The sequence below is a fragment of the Lissotriton vulgaris genome, chromosome 9 (assembly GCF_964263255.1).
Source record: "Lissotriton vulgaris chromosome 9, aLisVul1.2, whole genome shotgun sequence".
Classification (NCBI taxonomy): domain Eukaryota; kingdom Metazoa; phylum Chordata; class Amphibia; order Caudata; family Salamandridae; genus Lissotriton; species Lissotriton vulgaris.
This window is the reverse complement of record NC_141697.1, coordinates 325,419,779-325,446,907: the sequence shown is the minus strand read 5'-3', so window position 1 is coordinate 325,446,907 and position 27,129 is coordinate 325,419,779. Positions and strand designations below refer to the sequence as shown.

The window sequence follows — 27,129 nt, the reverse complement described above, 5'->3', positions numbered from 1 at the left end:
AGTCTCCTGCAGAATAGAATGCTATCCTCATTCCGGTCAAAGAAGAAAAACTATAACTTTAAAACTTATAGAAAACGGACTGACATCACGAGGTGGGACAGTCATTTTCGTGATAGAGGCATACGAATATCGGCAGACAGAGGTATTATATTCATGGATATACTTTCCAGCGGCAAACGCTACAACACACAAATTCCACTATTACAAAATAGAGGAACCACCAGATGAATATACTCCTTTCGAGGATATTGAAATACCACTAAATTACCAAGAGCACCTGCTCTGGTTTAAAGGCGCCCTAAAACATAATGATCACATCACCAGGCTCGGCAACGTGGCCGGTTCTAGCCAGCTACACACCACATCCAGACATTGATAAAATGTCACGCGAAGAACTTTTAGCACAGCTAAAATTACTGATTAAAATTCACAGACAATTAGTCCAATATGTAATGCGGACTGTAACAGTCCAACCAGCTGTTAATATTCCACAGCTGACCCCTCATCAGGGGAACACAAATAAAATTACACCCCAGAACATACAATCATGTCTAGGGAAAACACCCGCAAAACGGGAACAAATTCCATTCTGGCTAGCACAGAAAATAACTCAAATAGAGGCAGTATTCCAGAATACTACCCCTATTGGGAAACACAGAATTCTGACTATTTGCCTTCCAATGGGGGTCGCACCACATGTGGAGGACTGTGACACTTGGGGCACAGTCTTTGCTTCCATTTACACAAAAACACATGGTATTCTGTCCATGGCAGTAATACCAGATGCGCTAAAACAAATTCAGAATTAATACGGTCCAGAACCTGCTTTAACTCTTGGTATGAAATTACTGAAAGACTTCAAGCAGGTCTCGGCTATATTACTAGCCAACATAAAAGGAGAAGCTGCATCTGTGGCGATCCACCAAAAATTGAAAGAAACAGATATAACAGATCAACCTATTGAGCTTGCCAGAATCATAGAGAAATGCTATGAAGAACTAGGTAGAGATAGTTTGGGTGGGAAACCAGTAAAACCCCAACTACTTGGAAATCCTGAATTTTTTTTTATTAAAAATAATCTAAACACTCCTAAAAAGAGCTGGGATGGAAATAAACAATCCATTCCCAAAGAAAAAGGTTTCCAGTCCAGAGGAAGGTCTCCTCGGCGGAGAGAAAGAACTCCGAATCGAGAACACCAGTCTCCTCAAAGGGAGCCCTCTGAAAAAAGATACAACCTTAGAAATAGGGATAATTTGAAAAAGCCTGATAGATATCAAGATAATGATACACATCCCTCTCGATCTTTTTCGCAGAAATCGGAAAGAAGAGGACGGTCAGAACACAGGGAAGAGCACGCCAAGTCCAAAGACAAGGAACCTGCTCAAAGTAAAAAATTACAATTTCCAAGAAAGAAGGTAGCCAGTATTAAAGTAATCAAACATGCAGAGGATACTGAGAACACAGCTGAAAAACAGAGAGTGGGCACAGACGATGCTAGACAGCGCAGCAGAAATCAGCATAGCTCGCAAGATCCTGATGAATCATCTGGAGACAGTGGACACGAATGAATACATTCAAGTGGAAACTGCAGATACCAGAGTTAGCGGATGTATGACGTTACAACGCATACTTTTACCACGCATACCATTACAACGCGGTATTTACAACGAATACCGTTACAACGCATAGCGCTTAGAGGTGCTGGATAGTGGTAAGTATAATTTTCTATTCCAACTCCAGTCCCCGTGGACACTAGGGAAGGTGTTGGATAGAAAATTAAACTTATTCCCTATCCTAGAGCGCCCCCCAGCGGAATGCGTTGTAATGGTATGCGTGGTAATGCCTGCGTTGTAATGGTAGTACGTTGTAAAAACTTTGTTGTAACAGTTGTATACCAGAGTTAGCGAACCTCATAAAATATACGAAATAACATTGCGTATAGAGGGAGATAAGACTAGGAAAATAAGGGGTCTGTTTTGAGCTAACCTCTCAAAAGGCTATGACATCCTGTTAGCTGAGAAAGATTGGCCCCCAGAGTTTGTCAGGGACTGCCCTCATGGCGAAGAAATGATTATGCCTGCCTTCTCAAATCATATTCCAATTCACACTAAATATATATATATATGCAAGAAAATGGGCAGTAGCTCAAGCTCCTGCACTATATAAGAATCATGTAGGATGGGATGAGAACTCTCCTCCTCACAAAATCCAGTTAAAATGTCAACCTACTGCACAAAGGCAGTACCCAATTAAGCAGGAAGCTAAAAAACAGGTCAGGGAGATTTTAGATCAACTTGAATACCAAGGGGTGATCGAAACATGCACCTCTCAAATGAACAATCCTTTGTTTCCTGTCTCCAAACCAGACGATTCATATAGTCTTGGACTACAGACACCTTAACTCATGTTGCAAAACATTTGCTGTACAAAATTTGCACAGTGCGGCACTAATGAATAACATAGTTTGCAAAAAATACAAAACAACATTAGACATTTCTAATGGGTTCTTTTGTCAAAATATTGCACCAGAAAGCAGGTACTTGACCGCTTTCTCAATAATGGGGTCACAGAAAAATTTCTGTAGGCTCCCACAGGGATTCAAGAACAGCCCAGGATTATTCTCAGCCAGAGTAACAGAGTTACTACAAATGTATGATGATGAGGCATTATCTTATGTCAATGACATCTATCTCACAGACGACGACTTGGATACTCACTTGAAAAGAGTGAACACCATAATACTTGGGTTCACAGCAGAGGGTTACAAATTCAACTTTAAAAAGTCAGGAATTGCCCATCTAACTGTCTTATTTTTAGGATACGAATTATCAAGTGAAGGGAAAAGCCTAGCAGACTTCTTAGAGAAGTGCGCTGTACTCCAAGCACCAAAAACGCTGAAGAACTTACAATCGATTCTTGGCTTCCTGAATTTCGGAAGAACTTATATTCTGAATTATGCAGAGAGAGTTAAACCTCTCTACGAATTATTAAAACCTGATTTTAAACCAATCAACTGGACTCAAAAACACACAGAAATTTTGAGATCACTGCAAACAGACATGTTAGCTAAAACAAAATTAGAAACACGTGACAATACACGCAAACTTGTAATCCGGGTCATCCCAGGAAGATGCGGATTCACGTATCTGACCTCTAATGAGGGAGAAACGGTACCAATAGCATACAAATCACACTTGTACACACAAGCGGAAAAAACATTCAGTCTTACAGAAAATACTGTAAAGGCAGTTCAAACTGCTGTAGCAAGAGAACGAGCCCTAGCCCAAGGCAAAAGAATAACTGTTTTCACAGCAGAATCAGCCTTCGAGGCGCTATTCAGCCCAGTAAATCAAAAAACAGTGGCACTAGATCCAAAATGGATACAGTGGGAAAATTCTCTTAATACAGAAAAGGTGACATACTATTATGTCCCGAACATGAAAAAACTGAATGATTTAAAATATGAAGAAGAATATCCTCTGCCAATCGAATTTCTGCCTCTCCAACAGTACTCTTGTATAATCTATACAGACAGATTTGTACAGCACTACAATGTAGATTATAAATCCTACAATGCAGCCTGCGCGATTGTTAAAGGTCGCTGGCATTGCGGTAAATTGAGACCGAAAATTACAAAAACTGAATCACTGAGAAACTGTTCTGGTCAGCGAGCTGAAATCAGACCTTTAAAGATGGCGCTTGAAAATGCGGAACGTGAATTCCCGACACTAATACTGTGCGATTCGCATTTCTGCGTCAAATCTTACAATAAGGATTTGCAGAACTGGGTTCAAAATGATTACAAAGATGACACAGGTGCCACAATCAAGCATAAAATGCTTTGGAAACAGGTAGTTCTTTTACAGAAAGAACTACAAAAGACTCACGTGATACACACTTTGAGTCATCAGCGTGATGGCGTTCACGTTGCAGGGAATTCATTGGCTAATGCAGCCACAGCGGAAGCAACTAAACCGGCTTCCGTAGCCACAAAAAAGCGTTCAGAAAAATACATAGACGGGGAAACTATGCTGGCGGTAAAAACGTCTTCAAAAGGCAACTGTGCAGCACTACCTGTGAACTATCCACTCAATTATACATACGTAATTGATGCAAACTCCGTTCCTTTTGCTCGAATCCCTGGAGTGGGGGATAGGGTAATTCCAAACACGAACCGGAGAATCTTATTATTAGCAGACGCACACATGGGTGAAGGTCCAAGGCACAAACAGATGAAGGAATCTCTGACAGAATTACAATCAGAATACTGGTGGCCGGGGATGAGCCTGCAACATTATAAATTTGCGAAGAGCTGTCCAGACTGCAACAGAGACCGCAGTAACGAGCAAACCGGAGTAATGCCATGGCCATTTCTGTAGGTAGCAGAAGGCTATCTATATATGTAATCCAGCGTCCTATTAATTACTTTTAAGACTATGTTCACTTGAAAATATGGCCCCAGCGCTCGGCTGACGCCAGAACTGTTATAAAAGATTTGCGAGTCTTTATCGGCACATACGCAATTGCCATGCTTCATTCTGACCAGGGTCCTGCTTTTAGCTCTCGAGCTTATAAGGAGGCCATGACCAGCATGGGCATTGGGTTGCGGTTCTCTTGTCCCTTCCATCCTGAGGGAAATGGGGTTGTGGAAAGAAAAAACCGAGACATAAAGCAATCTATAACGGCAAAGGTATTAGGTTCGGGTGATGGGTGGGTCCAGCATTTAACAAGTGTCTAACGTAGTCTAAATAACTTGCCAAGAAATTCTCTAAAAGGTTTCAGCCCGTACAAACTATTGTTCGGAACTAGAATGTATGTTCAGGACTTAGATAGTCATGCTTCAGTGGTAGAAAATAAGAAAAAATGCTTTGACATCAAAGATCGTTTGGCTGTTTTACAGGACTTAAATGAAACAAGAAAAGCCCTAAGCAACATAAAGTTAAAACAGCAGCCAACAACCACTGAAGACACACCACTTGTCCCAGCAAGACCTGTCTGGATTCCAAATATTGGGGATCTGGTCAGAGAGAAAATAGCGGTGAAGAAGGAATTTGGGCCTTCTTACAGAAAAGCAGTACCTGTCTTGGCAATGAACGGAACAAGATCAGTTGTACTACCGCCCCTTGCTGGTAAAAAGGAGAACCGAGTTGTATCCATCGACCTAGTAAAACCACAATCATGTGGCCAATAATAAGTAGTAGGCCCAGTGGACTCCCAAGAAATAGCAGAATACCAACATTTGCTACAATCCAAGAGGTTCAGACTGAAAGACTGATCACATTTGATAAACCTACAGTGAATAGAAAGGTCTATGCAACAACAATGACATGGAACTTGTGCCTCTTAAAACCCAAATTGAAACAGTTCGTCAAGAAACACCAACCTACAATGATGTAGCATCAGAATATGCTAATGAAAGGAAAATTGAAAAAACAATTCCACCAATTGACAGAACTGCATCTGGCTACTTCATCAATTTTGACAACTTCTCTGAAGATCAAAGCGAGCCTGAAGTAACGCCAGCAACAAAGACTTTTAAAAACAAAGCAACAGAACTCTTTCATCAACTCAAAGAAACCTATCTCATTTCTCCATGGTTAGAATTTTGGATTGTGCTAGGGGTATTTTTCCTCCTGCTTTGGCTCATCATGGTACTTTGTTTGGGAAAATTCATTAAGGGAAAATACAGTACAATGGACACAGCAAGTCAGAACATCAACTTAGTTCTGAAGCCACACAAGTCATCTCACATCGAGAAAAGAGAACTATCATCAGTGAATGTCACAGCCATTCCAATACCCGGCGGGGTAGTTTGGGACAAAACAGATTACGAAATATATGGACCGGTCGAACTCTTGAAATATCCTCATCAGTTTAAGGTTTCATTAAGTGACTTTGTAAAACCAAGTACATTCTCTGATGATTGGGACTTTGAAAGCATAAATAATATGATGTCAGATTTAGTTATGTCAGCAAAATTTCCAGAACATGATTATTTGCAAGGTTCATCAAATTATGAACAGTTGTATTGCTATACCCATTATGCAGACCACTATTTACATAAATCTGCTCAACCTAGAAATGTTTTTAAATATAATCAATGGGAACATTGTGCAACTCCACCTAAAAGCAGTTCAAAAACATTCTATGAGAAATTCCAATACTTCTCAGGGTTTAACACAAGTGATGCAGAAACATTTTATTATAAACTGTTAGATAAAACAGGGACAAAAACTATGCTGACAAATACTAAATTGATATATTCAGAAGCATTTTATGAAAAAATGATTACATTTGGTTTTGATTTCTGGAAAAACAATATTGAAACAAAAACCATCTGGGGTACAAAAGATTGGCAGGTACAAGGCCTAGAAGCATTATTTCGAGCCTGCATGATCCCAGAACAAATAATGTTCTTGAATGATACCATTCAACAAACTACCTGTTTTGGCCTAGCCAAAATCAAAGACTTAAACAAACCATCTATTCCAAAGCCAATACCTGATAACACAACCACAGATATTGAGATAGACATATCAAAAATTCTACATCAAAATAGAACACATCCTGATTGGAAAAAGTGGTTAATCTGACCAACAGGCACAAATAAATGTCAAGATAGATTCCTGAACAAAATACTGGGGTTAAAAATGACCAGTCCAGACTCTAGATACTCCCAGAGACAACATCCAGGGATTGTAACAACATACAGTGTAGGGAAACTATGCCTTGAATGGCTACAAACATCCACACTGGTAGAAATTAAGCAACCCTTGTCTTTACTAGGCGTATTTTAGAAGCACCAGTTGAGCACGTTAGCTTATGTATATATGTATGTTAATGACTCTGTCCTCCAGAATATATTCACTGGACAGTATTGTATCATCTGCTATAGATATAATAGTTCAGGACTTGCTAATGTTACAACATGGTCAGTCCCAATTGCGTTCTATTGTACAGCTAGGCTGGACGTTGCAAAACATGCGTTCAGGCTATGTGCCTTGGCGTTTAATCAACACAACGTCATTGTTCTCTATCTTTAACCTTACTGATAAACAAATCAGTTTGGCACAGAAAGGAGCAGACTATACGATTCTGAGCATTGAAAAACTTGAGAGATTACCATTGACAATGTAAGAAAGACCTGTCATTGAATGGATAATACACGAGATTATCACAATTCCAATAACAACTTTCCAATTCAAAAAATGCCAAGAGTATATACCAGCAGGCCAGTATGAAAAGTTGGATAAAGGGTACATTAAGTCAACATGGAAATTACCTTATACACACACATGTTATAATGACAAAAACCAGAATGTACTTCTTAGTGGTAATAATTGTAAACATTCACTAAGCGGTATACTTGTGTGTCAGGGTATTAATTTACATGGGGCCTGTGAGGGGACTTCAAATAACCTTTCATGCCACCAGCACGGCACACCTGCAACACAGATAGCCATTCTTTAGACAACTTTCTAACAGGAGTTACGTTCTAATAACGGACCACAGCTGTTGTGGCATGGTGCCAGGGAAAGCATATCTCTTAAGCGTCAGTTCCATGGTCACTTGCTGTATGCAAGCATTGTATCCTAACGGCCCTGGAGACTCAGAGGCGACGATTTTGCCTCAGTTGAAAATCTCTTCTATACGAATTGATACTTTAAGCAGAATGAAGTCTGTGCTTTTACAGACAACAGTGCCCATCACGTCATCAAAAGAGACGTATGATCTTCAATTTGCAAGGACAACAGCAGAGATGCATACACGTTTATCAACTAATTGCCCCGTGCATTTCGCAGAAATGCTAAGCCAAATCCTAAATATGTCGGATGCCAGTGGTATCTCGAATGTATTTAAGACAATTTTTTCGGGACTGTTAACACCCTTCAAAGCAGTCCTGGGCATCTTTCCCAATTTCGTCCATTCGGTTTTTGGTGGCCTACCACTACTTTTGGGACTCGTAGCAGGAATCTTATTTCTGACTCTTCTGCTCCGATATGGCAAACCAAAACGCAGACATGACTCCGGCAAGGATGGAAGAAACGATCCTAGCAATACGCTACCGGGACCGCATAACTAAAGTCCTTGAATTAGCCCGGCTAAGAGATCTGAATATGACCTGGTTTCTTTCGTTCAGACCTATATGGCAGAACTGCATCTTACTTGTGCTTCGATGTATGCTATGCGCAGAAGAATGTGTGTTATCCATTGGTACACTACAATCAGCAGTACCAATGGATATCGATACTTTGCTAAGTCCTGTAACGGCTCATGCATCGTGTTGTCCTCAGCGGTTACCAATCCTGATGACGGCATTCGTTGAGACTCCTGCACTACGATTAGGTGGTGGCAGTGAAGCAAGGAATGAGAGCAACATCACCCAGGTACGACCTTCTGTGAGCATTGCTTGTTGATTCTGAAATCGATGATAGCAATCATTCTCACGACTGCCCGGTCACAGCACTATCATCCTTGAACTTTCACCTGAAGCTGTAGACTGTTTTTTTGCACATCTATCTGAAGTCATGTTCTCTCCTGAACCAAAAGAATAACTTTAAAACAACCGGCACACAGCGTTCCCCAGAACTCTGAATTCGGCCTTCAGCTTTGAAAAACAAAAGCGACTGAAAACATTTGGAACTATATTTTTCCCTGAAACGAAATTATTTTTTCCAAAATTCCAAAATATTTACTTTTTTTGGCACGTGTACTCTGCTTACAGTAGAACTATTCATAAAGAACAGAGCTTCTATTTTTAGATTATCTAGAGACAATATGTTACCACAGCCTCTAGCATACTCACAAGCAATTTCATTTATATGTGATGAAATAGTCTCGACCTTCTTTTCTGTAAATTAAGAGACTTTTTCATGTGTAATTTTCGCAAATCGTTCAACTGAATATATATGCACTTTTGAATGATTACACTGCTTAAAAACGTACAGTACCTTTAACTTTCCGTGTATTTCGCATACACCATTTCAAATGCAAAAATGTTTTTTGGGGTGGGTTGTAATACACATGCATCTTTTTGCTTAGTTTTTAGTGATTGATAGACATAAAACCGTGGAGTGGGTGATGTGTTTTATCTAGGAACCCGATTCAATATTGTGACCTTATGCCCCTATACGGCTATAATCAATACATATCCCTATAATGGCATAATATTCAGAGCCATATTTTCAATAAATCGCCTCTGCAGTCCATGACACAGCAGAAGCTACTTCCTTAGATTCCTAGAGAGCACACCGAGTTCTTTCGACACACCAAACCCCCAGCAACCTGGGAAAGCCCCGCTTGCCTTGTTTTGATTTGTAATAGAACTCCTGCGAGCACTGTAAGAACGACCAGTTCTTAGTGACATCTTAATTGACGTCTTATGTCCAAACCTTACGTCAAACTCGGCACCTTTCAGGTATAAATATACCAACGCTGCCTTAAGCAAATACGCGGTGGTGATTCTGGAGCAGAGCAGCTAATCTACTTTCCGAGAGCCCAGCAGAAGCGAGAAGCCCACGGACGCTGCCCCTCCCCTTTGACGCACTGAGAAAGACGCTGTCTTTTCTCCTGCCGAGAAAATCCAGCTCCGGCGTTTCCAGCCTACCCTTGCGGGTGACTGGAATATCGAGTCCTGAGAGGGAGATACCAGACCTCCTACATTCTATTCCCAAGGTACAGTGCTGACTAAACCCTTAGAGAGAATTCTTAAACAGATCCTTGGCAACAAAAACCTACTTAACTTAAACTTCTACTTACTTACTCCTTCCCACGTATTAGGCTTAGGTCAGGTACACCGGGGTAGGCGTATTTTAGAAGCACCAGTTGAGCACGTTAGCTTATGTATATATGTATATATATTTTATCCATTTTAAAGTGTCTTATGGCTAAGAAACCATATCAATGCTTTTACAGTATTATTTCGTAATACTCCTTTTACTGTACGCACTTTACGTTGTAACAAGTCTTGCAATTGTGGCAATTCGTTTTTCTTGCATGAGAAGGAAGACTGCTCAATAAATAATATCTTTTATTGAAAACGCCCGTCTCTCTATTCTCTGCACCCAGGTGAAATTAAATCTGCACAACTGACTGAGCGAAATAGCTGTCTATTGTTTCACACGACTCTAGAGATTGACTCTTATTCTGAGGGAGCAAAGTTGTCATGTTTATGCGGTTGCTGGAAGCTGAATCCCTTCTTTTCTGAGCCAGGGAAGCTGATCACTTCCTATTCAGTCAAGAAAGTTTCCAGTGACCTCTGAGCTAGCTGGCGCAAACCTAAATTAAGTCTAACATAGTCAGTAGAGACCTAGAAGACCGCAGTCCTATGTCTAAACTGCTGTTTATGTTATTCCAATGCGCAAGGCCTATAGGGAAAATAGGAACTACACTACAAAACCCTTTGTGTTATTTAAGGAACATGCATTACAACTATTAGTATCTAAGGCCACACTAGCCACCCCTCTAGACCGGAACGTGCAGAATTGTATGTACAAGTCTGTATCATGTTGTTGAACTGTTCCCCTGTGTAATTTGTAAACAGTTGCCAATTATCAAGACATGCTATTGTGGGTATGTTTGGTGTATTCCAAGCCTGTTTACAATGTGACCTGTACTGTTTTGTTCAGAAAAACCATGTGTCCCAGTATTAGACATGCTCTAGTCTAAACAAAGCCTCATTGCCTTGATATTGCCAATCTTTTGTTCTCCAAACAGATTTCAAATCAATATTGTCTTTCCAAAAGTTGTAACCCTGTACAGACAACTGGGAAAAAATAATCTGAATAAATTAATTTAGCTTCAGTCAGCATATTTTTCTTTCCTGGTGAAGAGGGAAGTTTAAAATATTAAGATAGTGGGTCTTCAGCGTTGTAGCCAGAAAAATATTCAAACTTTTGAAGGTATGTTTTTGAGCTACCTGCTGGTGGTGTTCTTCATTGTTCTCATTGGGTATAATTAAACATTGCACATGGAGTACATGCTCTGTGTAAATAATGGTGTGCATAGTGATAACAGAACATTCCACCATAATTAGTTGTACCACTATACATATCTTCACTTCCAAATACCTTAATAATATTCTAGCAAAAAAAGCATAGACACAACAGGTTAGACATCCCAATCATCAGACAAGCAGCCAGGAGTTATAATGTCACTTAGTGATACCTTAAAAATATAGTGAATCTGTAAAATCTCGGTAGGGCCAAAAATATCAAATGGGACCTTATTCTAAACAATACCAACTGAGATGGGAAATGCAGAAATGTTCACACGGGACAGGTCTCTTCACACTTGATGTGATGAAGAATGAGGCTTCAATACCTCTGTTACCAATTCAACAGCAGAGCATTCTGGGAGATAATGTCCATTTGGGAGCAAAAGGAAAACTGTCACACATCCAATCCAGACGAAAAGGAAAAGTAATAAAATGGTAATCCAAACGTAAATCCAAGGTGCAAAAAGGTAGTCTGTTTAAGCCAAAAAAATAAATGCTTGAGTCCCATGCAATTGTGTATCTGACGACTGACGAAAAGTCATCTATATCAGCAAAATAACCAGAGGCAGTCTGTGCAAAAAGAGAAACCTCACGGGGCAATGTAGAATTGATGGATACCTCTGAAGGTGGATCATAATAAACAACTTTGTTGTTAGTAGTGGCAGTCGAAGACTGTTAATTCATATACAGTGTGTGTATGGTGTTGGCAGTTGTAACTGGAAGTAGCAAAACCTCAGTGTCTGATCTCCCCCATCGGGGAGTAGAAATTTCAGGATCATTTAACTTCCTGTATAGAAGGGAGAGGAGAAAGGTTACTACCCAGGAGTCCTCATGGCCTGCTGTGTAGAACTGGCCACAGGGTGTTGTTTTATGAGATCTATGGATACAAATCTGTTTTGCTTACAACCAGCAAGAGGTGGTGTAAGTACTGCTCGAGTACCTTCAACTGGCAGGACTGGCACTGGTGCTCTGTATGATGGGTCAAATTCCTTTCTGTTGACAATATTCTCTCAAACTAGATTCCCAATTTTTGGAATCCAGACAGGAGTTGCTGGTTGCACCTTCACTTTTCCAGTGGTATAATACTTCATGTGTTCATTCGAACGCTCATCTCGGAAATTCTTCAGTTCCTGTAAGACAGCCAAACGTTCATTGGTGTCGAAAGGAATATTCACTGCCACTGAACCAGGATTATCAAGGTCTGGAACCCACATTTGGATACCAAACAGGACCTCATAGGGAGTCTAGGGCCATATGTATCAAGTCTTTTTCCAGTTTGCAAACGGGCAGATTCTCAGAATCTGGCCGTTTACGAATTGGAAAAAGCCTTTTGGGATGTATCATCCCAAAAGGCCATAGCAAAATAGTGAATTGCAAACTTTTCAATTCTCTAATTGGTCATCACAAATTGAGAATGGCTTCCCATTAATTCCTATGGGCCTTTTATCTCGTAGGAATGAATTTGAAGGTATTCCTTAATTGTAAATCTCAATTTGCGATTCACAAATAAGGAATATGTAGGATTCGCAACATTTTTTGCAAATCCTACATACATTGCATTTTGCGATTCTCTAAAAATTGCGATTTGAGAATCGCAAAACTCTTTTTTTATACATATGGCCCCCAGTCACCCAAGGATCTTCCAGGCAGATTTAAAGCTCTCTGGACTTCATTCAGATGATGGATCCAACTACGACCTGAACCTAATACTCTAGCTGTTAAAGACTGCTTTAAGACATGGATTTTCCTCTTCACAATAACATTTTCCCAGAATGATATGGTGAGAAATAATGCACCGCCACACCAAGGGTGCCAATGGTATGCCGGTAAGCCCTAGAGGCAAACGCTGGTCTCTGGTCCGAGTGGAATGCAGCTACTGCGTATGTGAAGACTTGCAAATCTTTTATAACACTTTGAGCGTCATCTGATCACTGTATCCATACCCAAAGGAATCTAGAATACAAATCCACTGCTAATAGGATGCATCTAAAGGAGCCAGCCGAGTTTAGTGGGCCACAGTGGTCGAGATGAACACAAGCCAAGAGCTTATTTGAAATTAGGAGAGGTGTCTGTGGTGGGTGTATTGAGGTGGAAGATGTTATTTGTTGACAAATGTCACAGCTAAGGACATATTGCTTGGTCTGTTTGCAGAGACTCTGACGCCAATAGTTTTGCTGTAGTAGTTAAGCTCAGGCCACCACATCTTCATGGGCAGAAGCTAACCCCTCAAGAACAGCTATGATCAATTCCAGTATGCGGTCTAAATTTGGTATCACTCGATCCCTCACTCCAGGAATACGCGCAAACAGTATGTTTTGAGCACTCAGTAGGTAGAAGTATTTTGCTGGATATTGTTTAGGTAATAGGTTGCTATCGTGTGAAGCGTTGACAGCTAACATAATGTCTCCATCAACCCTGGTATGAGATTGAGTAATTGCAGCTAAGACAGCAGTCTAGACTGCTGCCTTTGCGGCTTCATCAGCCAGTGAATTCCCAACAACATATATTCCAACAGGTTGGTGACTCTCTGTATGTATTACATGAGCCTGTGGAAAACATTCTTTCGAATATGTCACCTGTCACCAAAGCAGCTTATGCTTGATAATGTTCCCTTTAGAGTCTCTGAATCCATTGAGGCGCCAATAGTGCAAGTGTTCATTGTAAGACTGGACACAATAATTCAAATTGCACAGTATCAGAGTGGGGAATTAAGAATCAGTATTCTCTAGTGCCAGAATTAGAGCTTCTAGTTCCGCCAGCTGTGCAGTGCAATCACCTAGTTATTGTTTAAATGTTTTAATAGGGTGAAAGACTCCAGCCCTCCTTTTCCCATTCATAGCTGCACAAGCGGCAGAGGATAACTACGGGCTGGGCAGAACCATCAATATAGACTACAAAGTCATACTGGACAAGAGGCAAAACGTCATTGGGCACAGGGTATTCTTGTTCATATTGAAGGATTTCTTGTGTTTGTAATGTAGGGTCAAATACCTAGTCCACGTCAGTAGCTGTTAAGGAGGTGGCCCACTGTATCCATCTAGGATGTAAGGCTTTCGTGTTAGGAACACTGGCCTTTGTAACAGCCTCTAAGGCTGGGAATAAGAGTTACAACAATTATGTGTTTCCCCTGAGCCCATGATCTTTCCTTTATAACAGCTGTCTGAACTGCAGTCAGTATTTTTTCAGTAGGTGCAAAATGCATTTCTGCATTGAAATATAAATGCAATTTATATGCAATTGGTACTGTATCACCTTCTCTGAAAGTGACATGTAGCCGGTGGTCCCCGCAGTTACGCAGATCACCAGGTTTGTGATGTTAACACGTGTGTAAATGTTTTGTTACAAGTATGTCAGTTTAAAGGGATCTCAGATTCTGTGTAGGTTCTGGTGTCCAATGTGTACTTGAGAAGTCTGGATGTATTAGTTCATAAAATAGTTTCACTCATTGTGCATAATCTGGGTATGCATGTTCTACCAAAGTTGAGAAAGCCCAAAAGTGATAGTAGATTTTTTAATGTGTTTTGTGGGTTTAGGACTGCACATTTCTCTAATAAATGGATTGCTAGGCTTTTGCCTTTGTTAGATAACTCGTATGCCAAAAACAGGACACTGAAATGGGCAATTTAATTTTTTTGAAAGTAGAATTTTTAGCCATTTTCAGCAAATCCCACGACAATGCGATCTACTCTGGCTAGATGTGTGTTTAAGTAATTGTCCATAATGTACATGTCATCAACTTAGGACAATGCTTCTGGATCAGTTTCTTGTAGAATTGATGTTACCGGGAAGAGAACAAGCCTGAGCTGTTCTTATACCCCAGATGGAGTAAAAAAAATCGTTATTTTGACCCGAGCGCAGTAAATTTGGTTAGATCCCTGCTATCAGGTGCTTTGTTTTGGCAGAAAAAGCCATTTTAAATATCTAATGTTGTTTTGTATTTTTTGCACCTAATGTTCATTAGTGATGTGCTGTGTCAATTTTGTACTGCAAATGTGCGTGTGTGACTGTTTAAACATCTGTAGACTAAGTCTAAGCGATATGAATATTCTAATTTCGCTACTGGAAACAAAGGATTGTTCATTGGTGAGGTGCAAGGCTGAATAACGCCGTGATATTCAAGTTGTCAGAATTTCTCTAACATGTAATTTAGCTTCATGTTTATTGAGATATTGTGGTTGCACTTGTGGGCTGGACCATATTGGTATGACATGATGAGGTGAATCTTTTTCTTTTATATAGAAATATTTTTATTGAAGAAGAACAAAAAACTCTGGCTCAGTACAAAGAATGCAGTGATTGAGGCAATTTACAGCATATATAAGAATGAGAGTAGAGCTAAATGAGATACAGAAAAAGCTTCCATAGAATATTTAGTACAATGATGATGGAGAGACTGTACCTGATTACACATGGAGGTTCAGGATGTTACCCAGTGGCTACCCACCCATCTAGCACTCATCCTCCTGGTCAGTTGCCTCGATAGGCGCAGCAATTGCTCCACACCTTGTCCCTTTTCTTGGGGCAACCCCATCTCTCGTAGACCACCTGCTCTTTGACACCAGTTGAGGTTGGACTACCACTCTTCCAGTTTGAGAGGGGACCCTGCTCCCCAGGAATGCGCTATATTTGCTTAGCGACAATTGCTGCCAGTGTCAGCCATATATTTTGATATTTCGTCCAGGTCTCCTCTCACGAGGGATTCAAAAGGAGCTACTTAGCACCCAGGGGTACTCTCTGCCCCAACACTCTGGTTATGACCTGCAACACTTCCATCCAATAGATCTGTATCAAGGGGTACGACCACACTATATGAAAGAGAGTACCTTCTTGTCCACTGTCCCCCCGGATAAAGAAGCGAGTCCCCCCTACCCATCTTGTGTATAAGTATCCTGGAGTAATATGGCCTGCGGAGTATCCACAGTTGAATCAACCAGAAGTGGGCCTATATTGCTACCTCTCTTAGGGTCCGATGTAGGTAGCCAAATACCGGTCGGTAACAGCTGAAATTACCGAATTTCGGCCGTTACCGACTGGTATTGGGCTTTCCAGATGTAGGTGGCATTTTTTAAGGATTCAGTATTTTACCGAATCAGTAATTTAAGGATTCGGTAAAATACCGAATTCTTAACATACCGATTCGGTAAAAAAACGAATCCAGGATGTAGGAAGCACTCAAGTTAGTGCATTCCTCAGTTAAGCCACCCTTCAATGTTTCCCCCAATTACCGAATCGGTATTTACCGATTTGGTAATTGCCATTCAATCCTATGGGCCTCCAGGCCCATAGGAATGAATGGCAATTACCAAATCGGTAAATACCGATTCGGTAAATACCGAAACTTACTGATTCGGTAATTGTTTCGGTAAAATTACCTACATTCCATGTGCCTGTTCTTAACCACATCGCTGCTGTGGTTATTTTTCCCCTGTGCTGAAAAAAATAAACATCAATGTTATATGACGAGCTCAGCTCGTAATCAGCACAGCTCAACTGTGCCTCATGACGAGCTGAGCTCGTCATGAGCATGGAAGGGGTTAAATACTGAATCGGTATGATTCGGTTTTTAAGAATCGGTAATCTGGGATTACCTACATCGGGCCCTAAGTCTCTGAATAGCCTTAGCCCTGTCATCATCCTCAAGTGTCCCAACATTCCCCTCCCAGGCCTCCCTCAGGGCTGTCAGTGGGTCACGGTATAGCTCATTATTTTCCTATATATCATGGAGATTGCCATGCTGCCCAATGGATCCAGAAGGAGGCTGTCCTCCAACGGTGCTGCCTCTGGCAGTTGATCTCCCTCCAAAATATGGTGCCTACGTAGGTGTTGGAGAACTATGGTGTGCTTGATCCTGCTCCCTGATCCCTTAAGTGTCTGTGGCTTTGGTGTTCCCATCTAATGTGGCGTGTATCAAGTATGGTTTGCGGGCCTGCTCCACATCTCACCATTTATCTACACCCCTTTTGCAGCTCATGTAGTTGTGTAACCTTCCTCTGCTGCATTGTGCTTGAGCAGTAATAAAAGCAACATGCAAATTTCAAATTCTCGCTCCCAACTAACAAACACCCCCTCCCTCCTACCATGCAAAGTACGTTTAGAATGACCCTCCTCCCCAAACTGCAGAGTGCCCATCACCCCAGGAAAAGCATAAATTACAGTTGGTTGGCCAGCATCGCACCAACCGGCCTATGACACAAACAGTAAACCTTGAAATTGCACTCCCTTTACACTTAGTTGAGCCATACCCCCACACTGCAAGGCACTACCATTGTGGCCCCCTTGTCTATTAATGTGCGGCTATGGGCCGGGGGCTCCCTGCGCCCATTACCACTGCCAAGGCCCGCATCCCACATATATTACAAAGAAAATAGCAGAGCACAACCAATACAAGTATATATTTGACTTAAAGTAGTCAAGAAACCTATTTAATATGCAAAATTAGACGACATATAAAACTATGTTCAGCGTGTAAGTCTTTGCTCCTAATGCCCAGTTGTCGTAGCAATGGCTGTGTTATATGTTGTCTAATTTTGCATATTAAATAATTTTCTTGACTACTTTAAGTCAAATATATACTTGTATTGGTTGTGCTCTGCTATTTTCTTTGTAATATTGTTTGTATATAGAGGATTCTGTATATAACAACTAGCACTGCAGATGGCATGGTGTAGTGGCATGAAGCACGCCTAAAACAAATTGTTTACATCTGACTAATGTGCAAACAAAACAGAGGGGCTGGCTGGTATTAAGTATCCACTGCCATCGATCCCACATATATACTCAATAGTCGTTCAAGTTATGTCCACTTTTGAGTTGCAAGTGGATCACTATCACTCTGCCTCTCAGGACAGGTAGTATTGTCTACTGCCTATTCAGTCAGTCAGGGGTGCGCCTCTCATCTATCCACTCCCAGGCCACCTCAGGAGAAGTGAAGTACAAGGATTTACCTTCTGCAATCACCCTCAGGCGTGCTGGGTACAGCATCATCATGTATTTGAGTTCCTGCTCTCTGAGCTTCTTTTTGACTTACTCAAAGCTACGCCTTTGCTGTTGCACTCAAGTGTGAAGTCTTGAAAAAAACGGGTTGTGGTGTTTATATACTTGAGGTCGCTGTGAGATCGGGCAGCTTGCCGAAGTGCATCTCTATCAAGGTAGTTAAAAACACATATGATAATTTTCCTGGGAAGGGGGGGGGCTGGCTTCAGTGGCGACACTGGCGCCCTGTGCGCCCTTTTGATAGTAAAAAAGTAGGATAAGTGCTTAGGGCATAGTGTCTTGGTGATAAGTTCTTCCAGAAAACAATCAGCGCTGGGCCCTTCAGCCTCGTCTGGGACTCCCACCACCCTGATGTTGTTCTTCCGCGCCCTCCCCTCCTGATCTTTAAGCTTGGCAGTAACGGCAGCATGCTGCTTAGTAAGGAGTTGTACCTGGTTCTCAAGTCTCTTGGTCGTCTCCTGCAGATGACTGATGTGCAACACAGCTACCGTGACCATTTGGTGACTTTCCACCCTAAGGAGCGTGACATTGACAGTTACTGCATTCAACTTCAGTTCCAGTGAGCTCTTACAGTCCTGGATAACCATCATGATCCCCCCAGTAAGGGCTCCCTCGTTGGGAATGGTTCCACTACCAAATTGCTGACCGCGCCCCCCATTTCGGCCCCAGTCACTGTCACGACCACAGCCAATGTATCCATTCTGTTTGGCAGTATAGGTGGTGGCCCTTTATTTCTAATCATATTCCCAGATGCCACACTGGAAGGTCCCAACTCCCCAGATTGCCCAGACCCACACTGCCACACTTCACTCTGAGCTACCTTGCCCGAGACTCAGACAACAACCTCGCCCGACACAAAAAAATTTGTAGTGCCTCTGCCCGGATCTGGGCCTACGGAGTCCTGTTGCTTATCCACAAATGTTCAGGAAATCAGTTCCTCCTAAAGCTCCAAAACAAGAACACTGGGGACAGCGTAGGGTCTTCCTGCTGGGCACATCAGATGAACCACTAGGTGGGCCCCAGGTCACTCAGAGTTCACAGCCTTCACAGGATATGGACAACAAGGAACAAGGGAACCCTACTCACAAGGAGCGTAGGGTGAGTGAAGTATTTGACTTCTATAGAAGCGAATCAACACTCAGCACTTTTTATTGTATAAAGTGTTGATTATAAAATTAATTTTTGTTAATGGTCGCTTTTGTTTTTCAAGAAAATCATGCACATATGTCACAAAATATGTCACTTCCGCTATAGGTTCCTTACATTTTCACATGGACACCTTTCACCAATTTTTTGTTCAGTGTTATTCATGTTACTTCAACTTATTTTTTAAACAAAATTGTTTACCGCTTTCCATGTGTGTTTGGCCGCTCTGTCTCCGGTATCAAATACTAACTCTTACCATTGCCATTGCTCAGACCTTCCTATTATTATAAAGAGGTTATTAGTCACCAGAGCCATTGTTTTTCAGTTACATACTTTGCAGGATATGGGGTTGTCAAAGTTCAATGAAACCTCCCTCCTATTTGCTGCCACTTTCCTTCACTGCTAGGAATAACTCTGTCAAAGGGGGATGTGGGAGATCAAGCCAGACTTGAGAGGAGCGCTCACCAAATTGTCCAGGGCCCACCTCGTTAGGCCCTTTGTGACTGCCTATGGTTCGGGGATCTGCTGCTGTGTAGATCAAAGCAGTGGGAGTAGTTAGGCCCTCCTCCGCAGGCCCGAGGGCATGCCCTGCCTATATGTCACCATTTCTCTCCATGCTCCTCCAACAGTCACGAAGCTGCGCTGACACTCCGAATCCTCTGTGTCGAGGGGGAGCCAGATCAGGCTGCAGCGTATTTCTCTTTACATCCCATGCTCCACCTAAGCAGTCAGAGGGAAAGAGCTCTGACATTCAACAATGCCCGTCCCTCCGACTTCAGACAGTTCCTTCCCCCGCTGCTAAACCACTCTCCCTGCAGCGCAGTCCTCACAAGTACCGGGGAATCGCACGTCGCCCCAGCCAGGTAGGGCCTACACCTCCCCCTCGCTGACCCAAGTGCCAGCAGCCCAACTCAGGCCTCGCCCCCTGTTAGAAATGGGCTAGCATGGTGCAGAGCTTGTGGGCCAAACTCCAGAGGACATGTGCAAAGCTTCCACGCAGTACACACAGACGACACCCAAGGCACACTCCGAAAAGAGACCACACCAGCTTTGGTGAAAAGAATAACTTTTGTATTGTCAACACAGGATAATAATCACAGTACTTTACACTGCGCCAACTGGCGCCAAGGCAGTATTTACAAGGGGGGATTAATTACAGGGCAGGGGCAATCGGGCCGGTGCTAGAACCATCGCTAAGGGACAAAAGATAAGTGAAAAAGGTAAGTCCATCCGTCTCAATCCTCCAATGTAGACGTAAAGCATTAACATTTGGCATAAGGTAGGAACCAGAAGCATAGATCACAGTGACATAACACATAGGCAGGAACATCTGCAATAAAACCTCTTAGAATGACATTCACCATAGGCCTGGAATAAGATGGAGCATACTCTAGCAGGGGACATCATCCTCAGGGTAGGAGCATTCGGAGTAATAGCACATTATGCATTTCATCAGCATCCCTGCAAAAAGAACGTTAGGCGTGAAATGCAGATATCCTGATATGGTATTTCGCCTCCCCTAGGCATATAACCTCTCTGGGTATAAGACAATAACCATGAGCCTTGCATAAGATGTCAGGCCAGCTAATGAACACAATATACACAGGCCTGAAAGGAACACATTATGAACCACATGCCCACTGCATAACAACCTTCTCATAAATCACATTCGCCTGCACATAACCTGTAGGCGCAAACAGCATATCCTGTACTAGGCATTGATCATGAGGCATGACATTAGCAGAAGGCTCATTGGGCGTAACCACAAAATAAGCAGGGCAAACCTGGGGCACCTAGAACATCATAACCTGACATGAGGCATTCACATGAGCGTAGGTTTCCTCCTGCACTAGGTATTAGCCTGTGGGCCTGCGGCATAAAACATAACCAGGGGTACACACGTGGCCCCACCTGAAGTATTGGCCCACGCACTGCTCTGGCTCCTCGAGGGCTGCGGGGCTCTCCTATGCACATGGGAGCCCCACCTGCGGCAGTGCCTCAACGTACTTCACCCGGGCCCCCTCCTGGGACCCTGGACTTTGATGCGGTCTCCACAAGGCTGCAGACGTCCTCGCGTGCTCTGGGCCAGCACGGGGTAGGCTTCTGCCTGGCTCCTCTATCAACACGGGGCTCCCTCTCTACCACGGGAGCCCCGCTACGCCACCACTGGCTTCCGTGCTCTCGCAAGGCTCTGAATATTGTAGAAGCCCCGCCCACCTCCAGGCAAGCCTTCCGGGTCGACGCTGGCAGCGCAGCAGCCCTCAGTGCCCTCCAGCAATGCTCTGCCCGGGCCGGCGGTGGTGATTACTGGCCAGTTTGATGTGCGGGGTGGGCTCCCACGGGGTTATTATGTTGTGAATGTATCTAGGACCCTAATTAAATATTCCAGATGTATGCCCTTATATGGTTATAATACATCATGTCCTTATAAAGGCATAAGAGTCATACCCATATTTAGTCATAGCCCATGCAGCCCAAATACGGCAAGGCTACTTCCTTAGACTCCTAGAGAGCACAACAAGTTCTTTCAACAAACCAAACCTCCAGCAACCTGGGAATTCCCCATGCCTTTGTTTTGATTTGTCATAGAACTCCTGCGAGCACTAAAAGAACAGCCCGTTCTTAGTGACATCTTTTATTGACGTCTTATGTATAACCTTACGTCAAACATGGCACTTTCCAAGTATAAATATACCAACACTTGCCTTAAGCAACACACAGTGGTGTGGAGCAGAGCGGCTATCTACTTATCCGAAGCCCAGCTGATGCGAGAGCCGAAAGAAGCTGCCTTTTCTCACGCTGAGAAATCCAGCTCCGGTGTTTCCAGTCACCCTTGCGGGTAACTGGGAGATCGACTCCTGAGAACGAGATACAAGACCTCCTTCATTCTATAACTAAGGTACGGAGCTGATTCAAACCTTAAAGAGAATTCTTGAATCAGATTCTTGGCAAAAACCCAACTTAACTTAAAACTGCAGCTTACTTACTCCTTCCCACGTATTAGGCTTAGGCTAGGTACACCGGGGTAGGCGTATCTTAGAAGCACCAGTTGAGTTTGTTAGTCAATGTTTTTATGTATGTAAATATTTTATCGGTTTTAAAGTATCATATGGCTAAGAAACCATATCAATGCTTTTACAGTATTATTTCATAATACTCCTTTTACTGTACGCCCTTTACTTCATGATAAGTATTGCAATTGTTGCAATTAATTTCTCTTGCATGAGAAAGAAGACTGCTCAATAAAATAACACCTTTTATTGAAAACGCCCGTCTCTCTATTTCTCTGCACCCTGGTGAAATTAAGCATGCACGATTGACTGAGTAAAATAGCTGTCTATTCTTTTCACACGACTCTGGAGATATACTCCTCATTCTGGGGGAGCAAAGTTGTCATGTTATATGGTTGTCAGAAGCTAATCCCTTCTTGTCTGAATCAGGGAAGTTAACCCCTCCCTGTTCATTCAAGAAAGTTTCTAGTGACCTCTGAGCTAGCTGACAAAGCTAATTAAGTCTAACATAGTCAGTAGAGACCCAGATGACCTCAGTCCTACGTCTACACTGCTTTTTATGTTATTCCAATGCGCAGAGCCTATTGGGAATATAGGAACTACACTACATCGCGCCCAACGTTTGGTAAGGCGATAATCTAAGGCAAGATACTAGAGTAACTCAGTCGTGCTTTTTCACACAGACCCTTTTTCCCGTAAAAACTCCAATAGACGTCTGGAGTGGGTGAAAGGTTAATATCCGCCGGAACTTAGTAGGATGAGAATCCTATGTATTAGTTTACGGTATAGTCAACGTTGAAGGATACAGTGTTCCAAAATATTGTGCACCTAATCTTTGTTTCCTTGAAACTTGATCTGCAACAAAAAAACTTTCTGTCAGAAAAAATGTCAGACAGTGAGGAAGAGAGGGAGAGAGCTAGACTAGCAGCTCAACTCTTAGCGGATGACACAGTTATCCAAAATGACGACCCAAATGCAATACTCATCCCGGTTAATATAAGAAAAACCATAACTATAAAACTTATTGAAAATGGGGTATCATCGAGAGGTGGTACAGTTGTTTTTGTGGTAGAGGCCCATGAATATCGGCAGACAGAGGTATTCTATTCCTGGATAACTTTTCCAGCAGCACATGCTGTGACACGTGAGTTCCACTACTATAAAATAGCGGAATCTCCAGAGGAATACTCTCCTTTCGAGGAAGTTGAAATTCCACTAACATACCAAGAGAACCTGCTCTTATTTAATTGGGCTCTAAAACATCAAAATCACATTACCAGGCTCGGTCCACTAGGTAGACCAGGAGCCACGTGGCCGGTTCTAGCCAGCTACACACCACATCCAGACATTGAAAAAATGTCAAACGAAGAACTCTTAGTAAAAATAAAAGAATTAACAACAGCATCTAGAGATTTACTTCAATTTACACTTGACGGTACAACCTACCGACTAAAACAACTAATTGAAAATCCTGAAAAAACCTTTATTAAAAACAATCTCAATTCTCAAAAGAAGAAGTTGGAGGGTAATAAACAAACCACTCCCAGAGAAAAACAATTTCAGTCCAGAGGAAGGTCTCCCCAACGGAGAAATAGATCTCCAGAAGGAGGGGGCAAGTCTCCCCAAAGGGAGCCCTCTGAAAAAAGATACAACCTTAGAAATAGGGACAATTTGAGAAAACCTGACAGATATCAAGATATTGATACATGTCCCTCTCGATCTTTTTAGACTTCCTCACAGAAATCGGAAAGAAAAGGACGGTCAGAACACTAGGAAGAGCACGTCAAGTCCAAAGACAAAGAACCTGCTCATCAAAGTAAAAAATTACAATTTCCCAGAAAGAAGGTAGCAAGTATTAAAATTAAACATGCCGAGAATCCTGAGGACACAACTGAAAAACGGAGAGTGGGCCCAGACAATGCTAGATAGCGCAGCAGAAGTGACCATAGCTCGCAAGATCCTGATGAATCTTCTGGAGAATACATTCAAGTGGAAACTGCAGACACGCGTGCCCCATAAACTATATGAAATAACATTATGTGTAGTGGGAGATAAAACTAGGAAAATAGAAGGTCTCTTTCGGGAGAATCTATCTAAAGGCTATGATATCCTATTAGCTGAAAAAGACTGGCCACCAGAGTTTGTCAGGGAGTGCCCTCATGGCGAAGAAATGATTATGCCTGCCTTCTCAAATCATATCCCAATTCATAAAAAATACACATTTGCAAGAAAATGGGCAGTGGCCCAAGCCCCTCCTTTATATAAAAATCATGTAGGATGGGATGAGAATTCTCCTCCCCACAAAATCCAGTTAAAAAATCAACCTACTGCACAAAGGCAGTACCCAGTTAAACAAGAAGCTAAAAAGCAAGTCAGGGAGATCTTAGATCAACTTGAATATCAAGGGGTAATTGAAACATGCACCTCACAAATGAACAATCCTTTGTTTCCAGTCTCCAAGCCAGATGATTCATATTGCCTAGTTTTGGACTACAGACATCTAAACTCCTGCTGTAAAACTTTTGCAGTCCAAAACTCATACAGTGCAGCACTAATGAATAACATCGTGTGCAAAAAATATAAAACAACATTAGATATCTCTAATGGATTCTTCTGTCAAAACATTGCACCTGAAAGCAGGTATGTGACCGCTTTCTCAATAATGGGGTCGCAAAAACAATTTTGTCGACTCCCACAGGGATTCAAGAATAGCCCAGGATTATTCTCAGCAAGGTTAACAGAATTACTACAAATGCATGATGATGAGGCATTATCCTATGTCGATGACATCTATCTTACAGACGATGACCTGGAGAGTCACTTAAAAAGAGTGAACACCATAATACTTAGGTTCGCATCGGAAGGTTACAAATTCAACTTTAAAAAGTCAAGAATAGCCCATCTAACTGTCCTATTTTTAGGATATGAATTATCAAGTGAAGGCAAAAGCCTAGCAGACAATTTCTTAGAGAAATGGGCAGTACTCCAAGCACCTAAAAGTCTGAAGAATTTACAATCAATACTAGGTTTCCTGAACTTCGGAAGAACATACATTCTAAATTATGCAGAGAGGGTTAAACCTCTCTACGAATTAATAAAACCTGATTTCAAACCAATTAATTGGACTCAAAAACACACAGAAATTTTGAGATCATTACAGACAGACATGTTAACTGAAACAAAGCTGCAAACACGCGCAAACGAACGCAACCTTGTAATCGGAGTCATCCCAGGAAGATGCGGATTCACATACCTGACCTCTAATGAGGGAGAAACGGTACCAATAGCTTACAAATCACATTTGTACACACAAGCTGAAATGAAATTCAGTTCTACAGAAAAAATTCTGACAGCGGTTCAAACTGCTGTAGCAAAAGAAAGAGCCCTAGCCCAAGGCAAGAGCATATCTGTTTTAACAGAGGTATCAGCACTTGAGGCAGTAACAAGACCTCGCATTCCAAATGAGGTGGTATTAGATCCAAAATGGATACAATGGGAAAATTCTCTTGCTGCAGAAGACATGAAACACGCTTTTGAGCCAAAAATGAAAAAATTAGAAAATCTAGAATACGAATATGAATATCCTCTGCCAATCGAAATTCTGCCTCTTGAACAGTACACCTGTGTAATCTACATAGACAGATTTGCACAACATTTTGTTGTGGAAAAGCAAATTTACAATAACGCGTGCGCGATTGTTAAAGGTCGGTGGCGCTTAGGTAAATTCAGACCAATGGTCACTAAAACCGAATCATTCAGAAACTGTACAGCTCAGCGAGCTGAAATAAGATCTCTAAAGATGGAGCTTGAAAATGCTGATCGCGAATTCCCCACACTGATAGTGTGCGATTCACATTACTGCGTCTAGTCTTACAATAAGAGCATGCAGACTTGGATTCAAAACGGTTACAAGGATGACACAGGTGCCACAATTAAGCATAAAAAGCTACGGGAACAAGTAGTTCTTTTGCAGAAAGAACTACAAAAGACTCACGTGATATATACACTGAGTCATCAACGTGATGGCGTTCACGTTGCAGGGAATTCATTGGCTGATAGAGCCACAGCGGCAGCTGGTCAACCGGCTTCCGTAGCCACTAAAAAGAGTTCAGAAAAACAAATAGATGGATAAACCATGCTGGCAGTAAAATCCTCATTAAAAGGCGACTATGCAGCATTACCTCTCAACTATCCACTCAATAATACATACATAATTGATGCGAACTCCGTTCTGTTTGCTCGAATCCCTGGAGTGGGTGATAGAGTAATTCCAAACACGAACCAGAGAATCTTCTTGATACAAGAAGCACACATGGGATTGGGTCTGAGGCACCAAGAGATCCTGAAATCTCTGATAGAATTACAATCACAATACTGGTGGCCGGGGATGAGCGTAGAAATTTACAAATTTGCAATGAATTGTGAGGACTGCAACAGAGATCGCAGTTGTGAACCGGACCAGGCACCAGCCCAGACACCACTATTAGACGGCATCAGGCTATCTATGCGCAGACGTCCGACCGGACAAATGTGGTCCCATAATTATTAAGACGAGATTCATTTGGATGTGGCCCCAGCGCTCGGCTGACGCCAGAACTGTTATAAAAGATTTGCGAGTCTTTATCGGCACATACGCAATTGGCATGCTACATTCTGACAATGGTCCTGCGTTTAGCTCTCGAGCTTATAAAGAAGCCATGACCAGCATGGGCATTGCATTGTGGTTACTCTTCTCCCTTCCATCCTGAGGGAAATGCGGTTGTGGAAAGAAAAAACCGTGACATAAAGCAATCTATAACAGCGAGGGTATTAGGTTTGGGTGATGGGTGTGTCTAACATCTAACACGAGTCCAACGTAGTCTTAACAATCTGCCAAGAAATTCTTTAAAGGGTTTCACTCCATACGAACTATTGTTCGGCACTAGAATGAAAATCCAGGATTTAGATTGTCAAACTTCAGTGGTGGAAGAAAAAACCTTTGAT

At 42.1% G+C, this 27,129-nt stretch overlaps 1 protein-coding gene and 1 pseudogene across 1 annotated transcript in view; one reads left to right on the top strand and one right to left on the bottom strand.

The window, feature by feature from the left end:
• Positions 1-27,129, top strand: part of EML5 (EMAP like 5) — a 1,453,541-nt gene that overhangs the window by 1,167,466 nt on the left and 258,946 nt on the right. The window lies entirely within an intron of this gene.
• LOC147690064 (uncharacterized) lies at positions 10,848-18,576 on the bottom strand (annotated as a pseudogene).